The 19,149-nt window shown below is 42.4% G+C and overlaps 1 pseudogene; it reads left to right on the forward strand.

The window, feature by feature from the left end:
* The first annotated feature begins 2,411 nt into the window (after positions 1–2,411).
* Positions 2,412–2,940, forward strand: LOC136133105 (ferritin light chain pseudogene; annotated as a pseudogene).
* Positions 2,941–19,149: the final 16,209 nt, after the last annotated feature.

The raw sequence follows: 19,149 nt of genomic DNA on the forward strand, positions 1-19,149 counted from the left end.
GGCCAGAGGACCTAGAAACCAACACCACCTCTTTGAAAGCAGGGAGGCCCATTTCCCAGCTTCTTGATACTCACCATGTTAGGACCAGATATCGGGCCCTCTACTACATCTTCTGAAAAATAAATTTCAGCTACCTAAAAGTCTTTGTGACCACATGTACCAACAAAAATAACAGACACATCAGAAACAAGACCTCTGCCTCACGATAATCACTTCCACCTTCCAAATACCACATACACACATTGCTTGGAGGAAGCTAGGTCATTAATGGAACCTGAACAATAAGGGCATCTGGAAAATATAGATTTTACCTTTCCATCGCCTAGGGTGCAGGAAATCACGTTCTAAGTGAGGTAGAAGGAAGTTGGCTGAACCAATCTATCTACAGAATTTGCCACAAACAAAGAGTGGGACTGACAGATCACAGGCATATACAAGCTTAATGTGCTCAAGTAGTGCCAGATCATTCTACAGAGTGACTGCATAAGTCTACACTCCCACCAGCAGTGCATGAGGGATCCCAATGCACTCTTCCCTGACAACACTTGGCATTACGCAGCTAAAAAATGTTTGCCAACCTAGTTATGATGCCAAAGTAAAAAGCACATATTTAGTGTTCCAGTACCCCATTGGAGTCAATTGAACTTGATTTCTAACAATTTTTTCTGGTGTTTCTGACATGAGCTGCTACCTTACTCATTTTTCTCAAGCCAGTAGTTCCATTTTATGTGTAATCTTAAATTCTGGACTTGACATTTATCTTTTTAAGATTTCTTGTAAATAGTATTAGCCTAGTGCCCTGGTCTATCAAGATTATTTTAAAATCTTTCTAACTGTTATCTATTTTTTAAGTGCCCCGTTCAACTCGGAGAGAGTAGAGGGAAAGGGTGTTAATTTTCTATTTTACACATGAGAAGCTCAGAGAAGCTAAGTAACTTGATCAAAGCCACCCAGTGATACATGGAAGAGGCATGCTTTGAACCAGGCATGTTTGCAACCAAAGCCGTTCACATGCAGGGTCATATGCTTTGCAAAATCATACAGGGGAATCTGAGGACTAACCCAGACTCCCTTTGGTTTAACCATTTAAAACATTATTTTACAATAGGCCCTTTTATGGCCTTTGTAAATAAAGTCTAATGAAAAGAACCAAAAGTAACTTAATGGAAAATTTTCAAGATCTTAAAAGATATTATTGCAAAAAATGAGTTTCTCATTAAAAATGGTTCAAGATGGGAAAAGTGTATTTTTCTGTGACCTCCACACTTTTGCACCTGCTGTTCACTGGAAATCTCCTTTCTCCATCTGGACAATTCTTGCTCATCCTCCAACACCCAATTCAAGGTGATCTCTTCTGTTTTGTCTGCTCTGATCTCTTCAGAGAGAGAGATTCAAATCTAGGCACTTTGATTCCAGAACCCACGCTCTTGACCTTTATATGCAAAAACTAATGTGGAGAGAAACATAAAAACAAACATATAATATGATGTGATTCATCTTACAAAAGACATAACACAAAGGCACAAAGGTCACAGAGAGGAAGAAGCTGCTGATTTACCTGAGAGAATCATGGGAGCATTTCAAAGGATGTGATTGTTGAACTGACCCTTGAAGAAGAAGCAGGATTTGCCAGGTAGACAAGGTAGATAGAGAATTTCAGACAGAACAGTAACAGCAAAGGCAGGGAGGAATGAAAGAGCATCTTTCTCCTAAAAGCATAATGATACACTCTTCCCCCAAATATCAGTCAAAGGCTGTTTTATAAATAACTCTGGATCTTAGAGATCATCTTTATAGTAAATTTTTACTTTACATTTTTAAAATGTATTTTAAAACTAGCTTGTTATCACTAATCAGTCAATGGTACAGCTAGGATTGCTGGTGTTTCCCCAAATTCTCTGATGACAAGACTTGTCTGGGGTTCTTGTTAAATACACAGCCTCCTGGGTCCCTGGAACTCCTCATTCAATGGGTCTGGGATGAAGTCAGAAACTTGTAATGTCTAACAAGTACCCCCAGGAAATTCCCATCAACAGAGAAGTTTGATGAACACTAGGCTAGCCTGGGCCCTGATGACTAGCACTCCTCTGACGACACTTTGCAGAGGAGGAAAACTCCAGTGCAGCAGTCAGCCTCCTGGTCAGTTAATAATTAAATCGTGTGAACCACTGCACTGGATAACTCGAAGATATGTTTCATTAAAGAAGGTGACCATGAGCAGTGTGCTCGGTGTCTCTTGCTTCAACAGTGTTTGGGCAGAACTGACCCAGGGACACCCCTTCCTCTAGCCTCTGACAACCTGCCAACCATTTTTCCAGCAAAAACTTTCAGAACCAACCAGTCAGCTATCCTCCGCCTCTGGGACCAGCCAACACCATTTTTTGAGCTTAGCTCCTTATTGCTGATCAACCATGAGCTCCTGGATTTTTCAGTATTATTCTACCCAGGTGGAGCCCGCCATCCACCGCCTGGTAAACCTGTATCTGCAGGCCTCCTACACCTACCTCTCTCTCTGGGCTTCTATTTCCACCACGATGATGTGGCTCTGGAGGGCGTGGGTGACTTTTTCCATGAATTGGCTGAGGAGAAGCACAAGGGCACCGAACATCTCTTGAAGATGCAAAACGAGCGCTACGGCCATGCCCTCTTCCAGGACCTGCAGAAGCCATCTCAATATGAGTGGGGTAAAGCCCAGGATGCTGTGGAAGCCACCCTGTTCATGGAGAAGAACCTGAACCAGGCGCTTTTCACTCTGCATGCCCTGGGTTCTGCCCACACAGACCCCCAGCTCTCAGACTTCCTGGAGAGCCGCTTCCTGTATGAGCAGGTGAAACTCATCAAGAAGATGGTGACCACCTGACCAACGTCTGCAGGCTGGCTGGTCCCCAGGTGGGGCTGGGCAAGTATTTCCTCAAAAGGCCCACCCTCAAGCATGACTAGGAGCCTCTGGAGCCCAGCGGCCTTTGAGAAGCCCCTCTGGTGTCAGTGCTTCTGCCTGAAGCCTCTCTCTGCAGTCACTGAACAGCTTTTTAACTGTCCTGGAGTCCTCTCCCAAGCCTTGGACCAAATGGAAACAATAAAGCTTTTTGCAGCAAAAAATACTAACAATAATAGTAATGTGAATTTGGAAGCCTTGTACCACATTGCCCTTTATAAACTCAGTGTCTGACACTTTTCCTGCACTGTCTCATTCAATCCCCTCAACACTCCTGCCAGGTAGATATTCTTTTACATTGTACAGATTTGGAAACTGAAACTCAAGAGGTTTGGGAAATTGTAGGTCATGAAGCTTATAGTAAGTAGCCAAGTTGAAATTTAAAGCCAAATTCATCTGAATCCAGAGACCATGTTCTTCCCATTATCCCAGATTCTGCAAGGGTCTAGGGCAGATTCTATCTTCACAAAGTCAATCTATACAAATGTCTAGCCACAGTTGAAGTCTGCATGCCTTTCCTCAGGACCTCTCCATTTTAGGTTGACCTTTCACTGACCTTTCCTCCCCCACCCCACCTGCTTCACCCCAAGAAGCCATCCTGTTTTCTCCTTACCACTCCATTGCAATTTTACACCCAGATTATTTGTGTCTTTAACAAGCAAGGCCACACCAATGTCTGGCTTTAAAAGAAGCATGAGTCTTCATTCCCGAGGTAATGAGACCTTTTTTTCCAAGTTCCTTCCTTCAAAGTTCATGAACTTAATAAAAAATAAGACCAGCTCTATTACAGCCCAGACCTCTGCTGCAGGAAGCCAGGGCTGACTGAGTAAAGGCAGTGCCTGAATGAAAAAGAAAATGTATTCATAGATCAGCACTGTCTTTGCCTTCCACCGACCAAATCCATAGACACACTGGGAGGCACCACAGCCCACATCTGAGCTTCCTGGTTACACACTACAGTTGACATTCACGTCACAAGGGCAAAGTGGACCTTGATATAGAGACGTTTACAGTCTTTGTTTATAGTCTTTTCTCCCCCTTGGAAGTAGAGCTTTGGAGAAGCCTGACACTTGACTCTTCAAAGTTGTTAGAGACGTGCATCCATCCAATCCCCACACAGAATAGTGTGAAAAACCCAGGGGATGCATGGAAGGAGTCACTCCAGGCTGTTTCTCATTGGCCTCTTGTTCCTCAGTGCCAGTGGCCATTGCCACATGCTTCTGCAGCTGCCCAGTAATGGTCCCACGGTGGCCCTTGCCATCACTTCATCCCTCCAAATGGCTCCTCTTCTGAGAATCTGAAAGGTCACTAGTATTCCCCCCCACCCCCCGCCTAGTATTCCCCCACTAGTATTCCCAACTCCTAGCAGCTCACTTGTATACCTACTGCTCTAAGGCCTCCCTGGACCCTCCAGGAGCTTGGTTCACCTGCCCATCAGTCCCCTGTTAGCATTCACACATCTGTTCAGAAGACATGTTCTGAGTGCCAATCATGCTCCCAGCAGGAGGGATTCACCTTGAATAAGACCCATCCTTGCTTTCCCACCAGCCTCACCTCCTTCCCTGCCCAAACTCTCCTCTCACCATCCTATGGATGCTTCATTCTGCGCCACTTAATCACTCATCTTCTCTGCTTTGGCTGCCAAGCTGCTGGAGAAGTTTGCCTAACGAGGCTGAATTGCACCAGAAAAGAATTAGCCAACTCTGCCTTGGCTTCAGTTTCTACATCGCAAGGCTGCAATGAGAAATAGAGGAGGGAAAGAATTTAAAACCCTAGTATACCATGTAACACAAGTAGGTGTTCAATAGATACTCCATCCAATTGCTGTGTGCTCTGAGCCACAGCCCCTCATCAGGACAATGGAGATAGCAAAACAACAAAATCTTTAGGCCATAGAGAGGATTCAAAAACAAACATGTCAACAGCCATTATTCCCTTGTGCCTTCCCCTAAATGAACATGGTCTGCCTGGGCTTTGGATCCCACACCATTGCCTGAGTTCTAGGTTTCTGATCAGCAGCTTCACCCTATTGCTATTGAATCAGAGGAGCTCCGCTGATGACAGGTTTAAGACCTGCTAGGCTCCTAGAGCCTGTGCCATTGCCTCCTAATTATCAGCTAAGACCATCAAAAAGATTGCAGAAAGATACAGGAAACAAATCTCAGGAGGCCCTGTAGCCCGGGAGGTTTGGTGCAAGGAAATATAACATCTCAGTGCCTGGAGCTCAGCGCTCCCAGGCCCTCGGCCCCCATCCCAGATGTGGTGGGCAGCGATGTTGAGGAGTAGGTTGTATTTCCTGTGAATTAAGCCATCGGATGGGAGAACAATGTCAACATTGATGGGGAAAGGTCACTGAAATTCCAAGGACACTTGAGGCCTTTCACTGGGTTGAGACAGAGAAGCCTAATGTTAATCCTACGTAATATGAGACAACCCACTTTCTAATGACAACCCACTTTCTAATGGGCCTACTGGAACCTCAATTGGCCATTCACCGTGATTCAGTGCATCCTCAAGGAAGTGGTTTGGAAGGGAGGGAAATCTCTCTCTTTTTTATAATCTGTGGTCCAAAACTCTCCCAGAATATTAGCACGGGCTATTCTGATTCTTGGTGGAAAAGGTGTTTGCTCCATTCAAGACTTACTTAGTTGGAAGGCGAGGGGTCCCAACCTCCACAAATAGTGAAATCAATATTCTTTCATTTATTAAACACACATTAATGGGGCACAGAATGTAATTAACACACAGGCTATTTCTGTTGCCCTCCTTAGGGTGGTTTTTGGCCCATGACCTTGGCTCTAAGGCCCATGTCTTTGCCCTCGTACTTTAGAGTTCATTCCTTTATCTGACAAATACTTAATGTGTGCTTCCCTTCTTCCAGACACCATAGTGAGGGATAAAATGGCCAACAAGACAGAGCCATTCTCTCCCCTTACACAGTTTATTGACTAACTGGAAAGTCAAACCATGACTTTATTCATTACAATTAAGTGGAACAAGTGTAATGCCAGGGGAAGTGCAGGGTCCTCTGAGAACATAGAGCAGGCCCTCTGTAAGAGGAGAAAGGAAGGGGAATTTAAGAGGATCTTTGGAGAAGCTGACATTTCAGCTGGGCCTGGACAGAAGGCTAAGAGTTAGCCCAGGGAAGGGGGAGCAGGAAATAAGGGGAACAAAGGAAAGCCACTGTCCCTGGGCTGGAGGGAGTAGGGAGTGGAAGGGGTGAGGCGTGGCTGATGCAGAGCAAGCAGTTGCAGGGGAGGGCTGCCTGTCCCACTCACTCCAGCTTTCCAGCTGCATGACGTCTCCAGACCTGCTTCAGCTCCAAGCTTTGCAACCTGCTTAGCTTGGGGATGGGAAGTTCCAACCTCCAAACACAGTGAAATCAATATTCTTTCATTTATTAAACACACATTAATGGGGCACCGAAGGTAATGAACACACAGGCTATTTCTGCTGCCGTCATTAGGGTGGTTTCTAGCCTGTAACCTTGGCTCTGAGGCCTATCTTCAGTGACAGCACAGCCCCCAGAGTCCCAGGAGAGCTCCAGCTTCCCAGGGGCCACTTGTCAGGGAGGGGAATCCAGACCACCTCCACTCATGTCTCCAGGGTCAGATTCCCATAATTAGAAGAAATAGTCAGAGTGGGGAGGCGCAGGTGGTCCACCGAGTGGGACCCATGGTGCAGTGTTTCTGACATGGCGAGCTGTTTCCTCGCTCCTTTTCTTTGTCTTCGCTGGCAAGGAAATGATCTTCAGGAGAGTCGGGCACTGGAAGTGAACTCTTTGTCTCCTTAAATGAGTTCTCATCTCCTGGCTTGGATTAAACTCTGTCCCAGAAATGAGAGTTTCTGCAGATAAAACTTTAAGGAAACACGAAGACCAAGAGCAGAGTTGAAGGATAGGCGTGTGACCAACATTTTTATTTTCAACAATGAGAAAAAAGTAGACACAGGAAATGTCAATGGTGGCCTTGACACCGAGACCCAGCCAGGATGAAGACAGGTGATCAAGGAGGAGGCCCCAGGACATCAGAGAAGGAAGCAGTGGTGACCAGGAGAGCAAGCTCACTCAGCTGGCTGCCTTTTTGTGGACAGATACGAGTTGGCAGTTTAGCGCAAGTCCATAGTTTCTCTGGGATTCAACAAAACACGTGCCAAACACTTCCTTGGCAATCCCTTAAGATACATTCAACAAATGTACGCTAAATGTGGTGTGTCTGCAGGGCGTATGAGAACATGGAACAGAGTCACCTACCCCAGCCTGTGGCAGGTCTGAAAGGCACCCTGAGAGAGGGCCACCTGAGCAAATAAAGCACACATCTGACACACGGTAGGGTATAGGGTAGAAGCAGAAGCAGGTAGTACAGCATGGTACAAACAATACAGCCAGACTGCCTGGGGTCAAAGAGGACTCTGCCATTTACTAGCTGTGCAATCCTGGGCAACTTCCCCTAACCTCACTGTGCCTCAATTTCCTCATCTGTAAAATGAGAATAATAATAGTACTTCGCTCATAAATTTGATGTGAAAAATTTGAAAGCATCAATATATGCAAAGTGCTGAGAATGGCACCTGGTAAGTGCTACATAAATGTTAGCTATGATTAAGGAGATGTGTGGTTAAGTTTTTTTTTAAATTAATAGTCTTTATTTTAAAGCAGGTTTAGGTTTATAGAAAAGCTGAGCAGAAAGTACACAGAATTCCCATATACCCCTCCCTTCCACACACAATTTCCCCTACTGTTGGCATCTTGCATTAGTATGGTACATTTGTTACAATTGATGAGCTGATACTGACACGTTATTATTAACTAAAATCCACAGTTTACACTAGGGTTCACTCTGTGTTGTACATTCTATGGGTTTTGACAAATGTATGTCAGGTATCAGCCATTACAGAATCACACAGAATACTTCCACTGCCCCAAAAAATCTGTGTTCTATCTCTTCCCTTCCCCCAATCCCAACTCCCTATTCCCTGGCAACCACTGATTTTTTTTTATTATCTCCATAATTTTACCTCTTCTAGAATGTCATATTATTGGAACCATACAATACATAGCCTTTTCAAATTGGCTTCTTTCACTTAGCAAAATGCATTTAAATTTTCTCCATGTCTTTTCCCTGATTAAGTTTTTATAAATGGTGGGTATATTCATACGAAGTTGAATGACAATACTCAAAGGAAGCTGAATAAAGAGTCTTTACCTTGTCATTCTATAGAAAGTTCTGCTAATATTTGCCTTTGGAACTATGCTATTTCATCCTCCAGTGAAGTCCGACCACTAAGGGATTTTGTTCCTAGTTAAGTAACTCCTTTAAAATACAAACATTCCTGGGAGGTCACATTTTAAATATTTCAGGTCTAGAACCATAGCATTGTTCAGCTTGAAGGAGCTTCAGTATCAAATGCTCCCAAACCCGTATTTTTTTTTTAAATCTTTATTGGAGTATAATTGCTTTACAATGCTGTGTTAGTTTCTGCTTTATAACAAAGTGAATCAGCTATACATATACATATATCCCCATATCTCCTCCCTCTTGCGTCTCCTCCCACCCTCCCTATCCCACCCATCTACGTGGTCACAAACACCCAGCTGATCTCCCTGTGCTATGCCACTGCTTCCCACTAGCTATCTATTTTACATTTGGTAGTGTTTATATGTCCATGCCACTTTCTCACTTTGTCCCAGCTTACCTTCCCCCTCCCCGTGTCCTCAAGTCCATTCTCTACATCTGTGTCTTTATTCCTGTCCTGCCCCTAGGTTCTTCATAACTATTTTTTTTCTTAGATTCCATACGTATGTGTTAGCATAAGGTATTTGTTTTTCTTTCTGACTTACTTCACTCTGTATGACAGATTATAGTTCCATCCACCTCACTACAAATAACTCAATTTTGTTTCTCTTTATGGCTGAGTAATATTCTATTGTATATACGTGCCACATCTTCTTTATCCATTCATCTGTTGATAGACACTTAGGTTGCTTCCATGTCCTGGCTATTGTAAATAGAGCTGCAGTGAACATTGTGGTACATGACTCTTTTTGAATTATGGTTTTCTCAGGGTATAGGCCCAGTAGTGGGATTGCTAGGTCATATAGTAGTTCTATTTGTAGTTTTCTAAGGAACCTCCATACTGTTCTCTATAGTGCCCGTATCAATTTACATTCCCACCAGCAGTGCAAGAGGGTTCCCTTTTCTCCACACCCTCTCCAGCACTTATTCTTCGTAGATTTTTGGATGATGACCATTCTGACTGCTGACATGTGATACCTCATTGTAGTTTTGATTTGCATTTCTCTAATGATTAGTGATGTTGAGCATTCTTTCATGTGTTTGTTGGCTATCTGTGTATTTTCTTTGGAGAAATGTCTGTTTAGGTCTTCTGCCCATTTTTGGATTGGGTTGTTTGTTTTTTCTTGATATTGAGCTGCATGTAAATTTTGAGATTAATCCTTTGTCAGTTGTTTCATTTGCAAATATTTTCTCCCATTCTGAGGGTTATCTTTTCATCTTGTTTATGGTTTCCTTTACTGTGCAAAAGCTTTTAAGTTTCATTAGGTCTCATTTGTTTATTTTTGTTTTTATTTCCATTACTCTAGGAGGTGGGTCAAAAATGACCTTGCTGTGATTTATGTCATAGAATGTTCTGCCTATGTTTTCCTCTAAGAGTTTGATAGTGTCTGGCCTTACATTTAGGTCTTTAATCCATTTTGAGTTTATTTTTGTGTATAGTGTTAGAGAGTGTTCTAATTTTATTCTTTTACATGTAGCTGTCCAGTTTTCCAAGCACCACTTATAGAAGAGGCTGTCTTTTCTCCATTGTATATTCTTGCCTCCTTGATCAAAACTAAGGTGACCATATGTGTGTGGCTTTATCTCTGGGCTTTGTAGCCTGTTCCATTGATCTATATTTCTGTTTTTGTGCCAGTACCATATTGTCTTGATTACTGTAGCTTTGTAGTATAGTCTGAAGTCAGGGTGCCTGATTCCTCCAGCTCCATTTTTCTTTCTCAAGATTGCTTTGGCTATTCAGGGTCTTTTGTGTTTCCATACAAATCGTGAAATTGTTTGTTCTAGTTCTGTGAAAAGTGCCATTGGTAGTTTGATAGGGATTGCATTGAATCTGTGGATTGTTTTGGGTAGTATAGTCATTTTCACAATGCTTATGCTTCCAATCCAAGAACATGGTATATCTCTCCATCTGCCAAACCCGTATTTTAGAGATGGGAATCAGACAGAGAGGTGACTTAGTGAAGAGTACGCAGTCAAAGACAAGCAACACGTCATTCATCTAGGAAGTCACCTGTCACTTGAATGCAGGTTTGGAGAAGGAGGGCCAGTAACCACACAGCGTGAACTGAGAAATTAAAATACAAGTTTCAACAAAAAATCTTTTGGGGACGAGGTGAAGATGGCGGAAGAGTAAGACTTGGAGATCACCTTCCTCCCCACAGATACACCAGAAATACATCTACATGTGGCACAACTCCTACAGAACACCTACTGAACGCTGGCAGAAGACCTCAGACCTCCCCAAAGGCAAGAAACTCCCCCACGTACCTGGGGAGGGCAAAAGATAAAATAAACAAAGACAAAAGGATAGGGACGGGACTTGCACCAGTGGGAGGGAACTGTGAAGGAGGAAAGGTTTCCACACACTAGCGAGCCCCTTCACGGGCGGAGACTGCTGGTGGCAGAGGGGGAAAGCTTCAGAGCCGCGGAGGAGAGCACAGCAACAGGGGTGCAGAAGGCAAAGTGGAGAGATTCCCGCACAGAGGATCAGGGCTGACCAGCACTCACCAGCCCGTGAGGCTTGTCTGCTCACCCGCCGGGGCGGGCGGGACTGGGAGCTGAGGCTCTGGCATCGGAGCTTAGATCCCAGGGAGAGGACTGGGGTTGGCGGCGTGAACACAGTCTGCAGGAAGCTAGTGCACCACGGCTAGCCGGGAGGGAGTCCGGGGAAAAGTCTGGACCTGCCAAAGAGGCAAGAGACGTTTTCTTCCCTCTTTGTTTCCTGGTGCTTGAGGAGAGGGGATTAAGAGCGCTGCTTGAAGGAGCTCCAGAGACGGGCGCAAGCTGTGGCTAAAAGCGTGGACCCCAGAGACAGGCATAAGATGCTAAGGCTGCTGCTGCTGCCACCAAGAAGCCTCTGTGCGAGCACAGGTCACTATCCACACCCCGCTTCCGGGGAGCCTGTGCAGCCCGCCACTGCCAGGATCCCGGGATCCAGGGACAACTTCCCCGGGAGAACGCACAGCACGCCTCAGGCTGGTGCAACGTCACGCTGGCCTCTGCCACTGCAGGCTCGCCCCTCACTCCGTACCCCTCCCTCACCCGGGCCTGAGTGAGCCAGAGTCCCTGAATCACCGGCTCCTTTAACCCTGTCCTGTCTGAGTGAAGAACAAACACCCTCCAGCGACCTACACTGAGGCAGGGCCAAATCCAAAGCTGAGCCCCGGGAGCTGTGAGAACAAAGAAGAGAAAGGGAAATTTCAGCAACCTCAGAAGCAGCGGATTAAAGCTCCACAATCAACTTGATGTATCCTGCATCTGTGGAATACATGAATAGAAAATGAATCATCCCAAATTGAGGAGCCGTGTGGATGAGAGGCTCTTGGTGCTGCAGCCAGGAGTCAGTGCTGTGCCTCTGAGGTGGGAGAGCCAACTTCAGGACACTGGTCCACAAGAGACCTCCCAGCTCCACATTATATCAAATGGCAAAAATCTCCCAGAGATCTCCATCCCAACACCAGCACCCAGCTTCACTCAATGACCAGCAAGCTACAGTGCTAGACACCCTATGCCAAACAACCAGAAAGACAGGAACACAACACCACTCATTAGCAGAGAGGCTGCCTAAAATCATAAGTCCACAGACACCCCAAAACACACCACCAGAAGTGGACCTGCCCACCAGAAAGACAAGATCCAGCCTCATCCACCAGAACATAGGCACTAGTCCCCTCCACCAGGAAGCCTACACAACCCACTGAACCAACATTAGCCACTGGGGACAGACACCAAAAACAATGGGAAATACAAACCTGCAACCTGCAAAAAGGAGACCCCAAACACAGTAAGATAAGCAAAATGAGAAGACAGAAAAACACACAGCAGATGAAGGAGCAAGATAAAAACCCACCAGACCTAACAAATGAAGAGGAAATAGGCAGTCTATCTGAAAAAGAATTCAGAATAATGATAGTAAAGATGATCCAAAATCTTGGAAATAGAATAGACAAAATGCAAGAAATATTTAACAAGGACCGAGAAGAACTAAAGATGAAACAAGCAATGATGAACAACACAATAAATGAAATTAAAAATACTCTAGATGGGATCAATAGCAGAATAACTGAGGCAGAAGAACAGATAAGTGACCTGGAAGATAAAATAGGGGAAATAACTACTGCAGAGCAGAATAAAGAAAAAAGAATGAAAAGAACTAAGGACAATCTCAGAGACCACTGGGACCACATTAAATGCACCAACATTCAAATTATAGGGGTTCCAGAAAAAGAAGAGAAAAAGAAAGGGACTGAGAAAATATTTGAAGAGATTATAGTTGAAAACTTCCCTAATATGGGAAAGGAAATAGTTAATCAAGTCCAGGAAGCACAGAGAGTCCCGTACAGGATAAATCCAAGGAGAAATATGCCAAGACACATATTAATCAAACTATCAAAAATTAAATACAAAGAAAACATATGAAAAGCAGCAAGGGAAAAACAACAAATAACACACAAGGGAATCCCCATAAGGTTAACAGCTGATCTTTCAGCAGAAACTCTGCAAGCCAGATGGGACTGGCAGGACATATTTAAAGTGATGAAGGAAAAAAACCTGCAACCAAGATTACTCTAGCCAGCATAGGTTCTCATTCACGTTTGACAGAGAAATTAAAACCTTTACAGACAAGCAAAAGCTGAGAGAGTTCAGCACCACCAAACCAGCTTTACAACAAATGCTAAAGGAACTTCTCTAGAAAAGAAACACAAGAGAAGGAAAAGACCTACAATAACAATCCCAAAACAATTTAGAAAATGGGAATAGGAACATACATATCGATAATTACCTTAAATGTAAATGGACTAAATGCTCCCACCAAAAGACACAGATTGGCTGAATGAATACAAAAACAAGACCCATATATATGCTGTCTACGAGAGACCCACTTCAGACCTAGAGACACATACAGACTGAAAGTAAGGGGATGGAAAAAGATATTCCATGCAAATGGAAACCAAAAGAAAGCTGGAGTAGTAATTCTCATATCAGACAAAATAGACTTTAAAATAAAGACTATTAGAAGAGACAAAGAAGGACACTACATAATGATCAAGGGATCGATCCAAGAAGAAGATATAACAATTGTAAATATTTATGCACCCGACATAGGAGCATCTCAATACATAAGGCAAATACAAACAGCCATAAAAGGGGAAATCGACAGTAACACATTCATAGTAGGGGACTTTAACACCCCACTTTCGCCCGTGGACAGATCATCCAAAATGAAAATAAATAAGGAAACACAAGCTTTAAATGATACATTAAACAAGATGGACTTAATTGATATTTATAGGACACTGCATCCAAAAACAACAGAATACACATTTTTCTCAAGTGCTCATGGAACATTCTCCAGGATAGATCATATCTTGGGTCACAAATCAAGCCTTGGTAAATTTAAGAAAATTGAAATTGTATCAAGTATCTTTTCTGGCCACAGTGCCATGAGACTAGATATCAATTACAGGAAAAGATCTGTAAAAAATACAAACACATGGAGGCTAAACAATACACTACTTAATAACGAAGTGATCACTGAAGAAATCAAAGAGGAAATAAAAAAATACCTAGAAACAAATGACAATGGAGACACGACGACCCAAAACCTATGGGATGCAGCAAAAGCAGTTCTAAGGGGGAAGTTTATAGCAATACAATCCTACCTTAAGATAGAGGAAACATCTCGAATAAACAACCTAAACTTGCACCTAGAGCAATTAGAGAAAGAAGAACAAAAAAAAACCCAAAGTTAGCAGAAGGAAAGAAATCAGAAAAATCTGATCAGAAATAAATGAAAAAGAAATGAAGGAAATGATAGCAAAGATCAATAAAACTAAAAGCTGGTTCTTTGAGAAGATAAACAAAATTGATAAACCATTAGCCAGACTAATCAAGAAAAAAAGGGAGAAGGCTCAAATCAATAGAATTAGAAATGAAAAAGGAGAAGTGACAACTGACACTGCAGAAATACAAAAGATCATGAGAGATTACTACAAGCAACTCCATGCCAATAAAATGGACAACCTGGAAGAAATGGACAAATTCTTAGAAATGCACAACCTGTCAAGATTGATCCAGGAAGAAATAGAAAATATGAACAGACCAATCACAAGCACTGAAATTGAAACTGTGATTAAAAATCTTCCAACAAACAAAAGCCCAAGATCAGATGGCTTCACAGGCGAATTCTACCAAACATTTAGAAAAGAGCTAACACCTACCCTTCTCAAACTCTTCCAAAACAGACCAGAGGGAGGAACACTCCCAAACTCATTCTACGAGGCCACCATCACCCTGATACCAAAACCAGACAAGGATGCCACAAAGAAAGAAAACTACAGGCCAATATCACTGATGAACATAGATGCAAAAATCCTCAAAAAAATACTAGCAAAGAGAATCCAAGAGCACATTAAAAGGATCATACACTATGCTCAAGTGGGTTTATCCCAGGAATGCAAGGATACTTCAATATATGCAAATCAATCAACGTGATACACCATATTAACAAATTGAAGGAGAAAAACCATATGATCATCTCAATAGATGCAGAGAAAGCTTTCAACAAAATTCAACACCCATTTATGATTAAAAACCCTGCAGAAAGTAGGCATAGAGGGAACTTTCCTCAACGTAATAAAGGCCATATATGACAAACCCACAGCCAACATCATCCTCAATGGTGAAAAACTGAAAGCATTTCCACTAAGGTCAGGAACAAGACAAGGTTGCCCACTCTCACCACTCTTATTCAACATAGTTTTGGAAGTTTTAGCCACAGCAGTCAGAGAAGGAAAGGAAATAAAAGGAATCCAAATTGGAAAAGAAGAAGTAAAGCTGTCACTGTTTGCAGATGACATGATACTATACATAGAGAATCCTAAAGATGCTACCAGAAAACTACTAGAGCTAATCAATGAATTTGGTAAAGTAGCAGGATACAAAATTAATGCACAGAAATCTCTGGCATTCCTATATACTAATGATGAAAAATCTGAAAGTGAAATCAAGAAAACACTCCCATTTACCATTGCAACAAAAAGAATAAAATATCTAGGAATAAACCTACCTAAGGAGACAAGAGACCTCTATGCAGAAAACTATAAGACACTGATGAAAGTAATTAAAGAGGATACAAACAGATGGAGAGATATACCATGTTCTTGGAATGGAAGAATCAACATTGTGAAAATCATTCTACTACCTAAAGCATTTTACAGATTCAATGCAATCCCTATCAAACTACCACTGGCATTTTTCACAGAACTGGAACAAAAAACTTCACAATTTGTATGGAAACAGAAAAGACCCTGAATAGCAAAAGCAATCATGAGAACGAAAAAAGGAGTTGGAGGAATCAGGCTCCCTGACTTCAGACTATATTACAAAGCAACAGTAATCAAGACAGTATGGTACTGGCACAAAAACAGAAATATAGATCAATGGAACAGGATAGAAAGCCCAGAGATAAACCTACGCACATATGGTCACCTTATCTTTGATAAAGGAGGCAGAAATGTACAGTGGAGAAAGGACAGCCTCTTCAATAAATGGTGCTGGGAAAACTGGACAGGTACATGTAAAAGTATGAGATTAGATCACTCCCTAACACCATACACAAAAATAAGCTCAAAATGGATTAAAGACCTAAATGTAAGGCCAGAAACTATCAAACTCTTAGAGGAAAACATAGGCAGAACACTCTATTATATAAATCACAGCAAGATCCTTTTTGACCCACCTCCTAGAGAAATGGAAATAAAAACAAAAATAAACAAATGGGACCTTACGAAACTTAAAAGCTTTTGCACAGCAAAGGGAACCATAAAGAAAACCAAAAGGCAACCCTCAGAATGGGAGAAAATATTTGCAAATGAAGCAACTGACAAAGGATTAATCTCCAAAATTTACAAGCAGCTCATGCAGCTCAATAACAAAAAAACAAACAACCCAATCCAAAAATGGGCAGAAAACCTAAATAGACATTTCTCCAAAGAAGAGATACAGACTGCTAACAAACACATGAAAGAATGCTCAACATCATTAATCATTAGAGAAATGCAAATCAAAACTACAATGAGGTATCATCTCACAGCAATCAGATTGGCCATGATCAAAAAATCTACAAACAATAAATGCTGGAGTGGTTGTGGAGAAAAGGGGACACTCTTGCACTGCTGGTGGGAATGTGAATTGGTACAGCCACTATGGAGAACAGTATGGAGGTTCCTTAAAAAACTACAAATAGAACTACCATATGACCCAGCAATCCCACTACTGGGCATATACCCTGAGAAAACCATAATTCAAAAAGAGTCATGTACCAAAATGTTCATTGCAGCTCTATTTACAATAGCCCGGAGATGGAAACAACCTAAGTGTCCATCACTGGATGAATGGATAAAGAAGATATGGCACATATATACAATGGAATATTACTCAGCCATAAAAAGAAATGAAATTGAGTTACTTATAGTGAAGTGGATGGACCTAGAGTCTGTCATACGGAGTAAAGTAAGTCAGAAAGAGAAAGACAAATATCGTATGCTAACACATATATATGGAATTTAAGAAAAAATTAATGTCATGAAGAACCTAGGGGTAAGACAGGAATAAAGACACAGACCTATTAGAGAATGGACTTGAGGATATGGGGAGGGAGAAGGGTAAGCTGTGACAAAGCGAGAGAGAGGCATGGACATATATACACTACCAAATGTAAAATAGATAGCTAGTGAGAAGCAGCGGCATAGCACAGGGAGATCAGCTCGGTGCTTTGTGACCGCCTGGAGGGGTGGGATAGGGAGGGTGGGAGGGAGGGAGACATATGGGAACATAGGTATATGTATAACTGATTCACTTTGTTATAAAGCAGAAACTAACACACCATTGTAAAGCAATTATACTCCAATAAAGATGTAAAATAAAATTTTAAAAAAAGCTTTGGCTTTATCTTCTTGACACAAGGGAGACATAGAAAGATTGTGAGCAGTGCACCATACACAAAAATAAACTCAAAATTGCTTAAGGACTTAAATAGAAGATACAACACCACAAAACTTCCAGAAGAGAACATAGGCAAAACATTCTCTGACATAAATCGTACCAATGTCTTCTTAGGTCAGTCTCCCAAGGCAATAGAATTAAAAGCAAACATAAACAAATGGGACCTAATCAAACTTAGAAGCTTTTGCACAGCAAAGGAAACCATAAGCAAAACAAAAAGACTGGGAGAAAATATTTGCAAATGATATGACCGACAAAGGACTAATTTCTGAAATATACAAACAGCCCATACAACTCAATAACAAAAAAACAAACAACCCAATCAGAAAATGGGCAGAAGACCTAAACAGACCTCTCTCCAAAGAAGACATACAGATAGCCAATAGGTATATGAAGAGATCCTGAACATTGGTAATTGTTAGAGAAATGCAAATTAACACTCCAATGAGATACTGCCTCACACCAGTCAGAATGGCCATCATTAGAAAGTCTACAGATAACAACTGCCACAGAGGGTGTGGAGAAAAGGAAACCCTCCTACACTGTTGGTGGGAGCGTAAATTAGTGCAGCCACTGTGGAGAACAGTTTGGAGGTTCCTCAAAACACTAAAAATAGAGTCTCCATATGATGCAGCAATCCCACTCATGGGTATATATCCAGACGAAACTATAATTCAAAAAGATACATGCACTCTTATATTCGTAGTAGCATTATTCACAACAGCCAAGACATGGAAACCACCTAAATGTCCATCAACAGATGAATGGATAAAGATGTGGTATATATATACACAATGGAATACTACTCAGTCATAAAAAAGAATGAAATAATGCCATTTGCAGCAACATGGATGGACGTAGAGATTATCACACTAAGTGAAGTCAGACAGAGAAAGAAAAATACCACATGATAACATTTATATGTAGAATCTAAAATATGACACAAATCAACTTATTTACAAAACAGAAACAGACTCACAGACACTGACAAAAAAAAGAGATCTTTTGAATGTCATCCATGAACATGTACATGTACAATCGTTTAATTATTTCATGTATAACCTTTATCAGTAATAACAACATTAAAGTTAGGGCTATTTATTTACCAACATATACTTATTGAATGCCTACAAAATGTAAGACAATAAGCTAGGTGTAAAGATATGCAGGTGAAAATAATACAGGCTTGCAGAAAGTAGGAATGAATGACTGCCTGGGGCAATCCAGGAAGGCTTCCCCGAAGAGGTGGCGTTTGATCAGGCCCTGAAGGATGAACAGATATAGGTGGGAAAAGAAGGACACTAGAGTGAACCTGGGAAGAGGAAAGTGTGGGATGTTTATTCAGGAGTAGTGAGCAGTTTGACTGGCCAAGAAGAGAACACACGGGGGAGTCACAGAAGTGAGGCTGCACATTCCCCATTACAGTGTCACGGTGACCTTAGGCTGCAGAGGGACTGGCCTGGGCAGAGCCCTCAGAAAGCTAACTCCTCCATGTCACCACCGTTCCCAAGGCCCAGGTTGCTCCACCAGGGTCAAGTGTCCAGCCACCCACTGAACACTTGCCAAAAGGCAGTCTACAGCAGGTTCTTAGAGAACTCAAGGACTCCCTGCTTCCTCCCTGTGTCCTTGGCGGCCGTGTCCTCATTGTGCTCTCTAAGGAACAAGTTTCCTCTGGAAGGGCAGACAATAGAATTCTTTTGAGAGAGATTTCTCAGGCATGAGTTGTCCCAAGGCAACCTTAATTCAGCCTGGCGGGGTGGGGGTGGGGGGTTGGAGGGTGGGCTTTCCTTCCTGGAAGTCCAGCTTATTAGCGAATTGCCTCCCCACCCTCATCCCACCCCTTCTGGCAGCCCTGCACTTCCAGCCCCCATTCCTCTGCTAACGCAGCAGCCTCCCACCAGCCCTTGCAGTCAG

This window comes from Phocoena phocoena, chromosome 1 (genome assembly GCF_963924675.1).
Source record: "Phocoena phocoena chromosome 1, mPhoPho1.1, whole genome shotgun sequence".
Classification (NCBI taxonomy): Eukaryota; Metazoa; Chordata; class Mammalia; order Artiodactyla; family Phocoenidae; genus Phocoena; species Phocoena phocoena.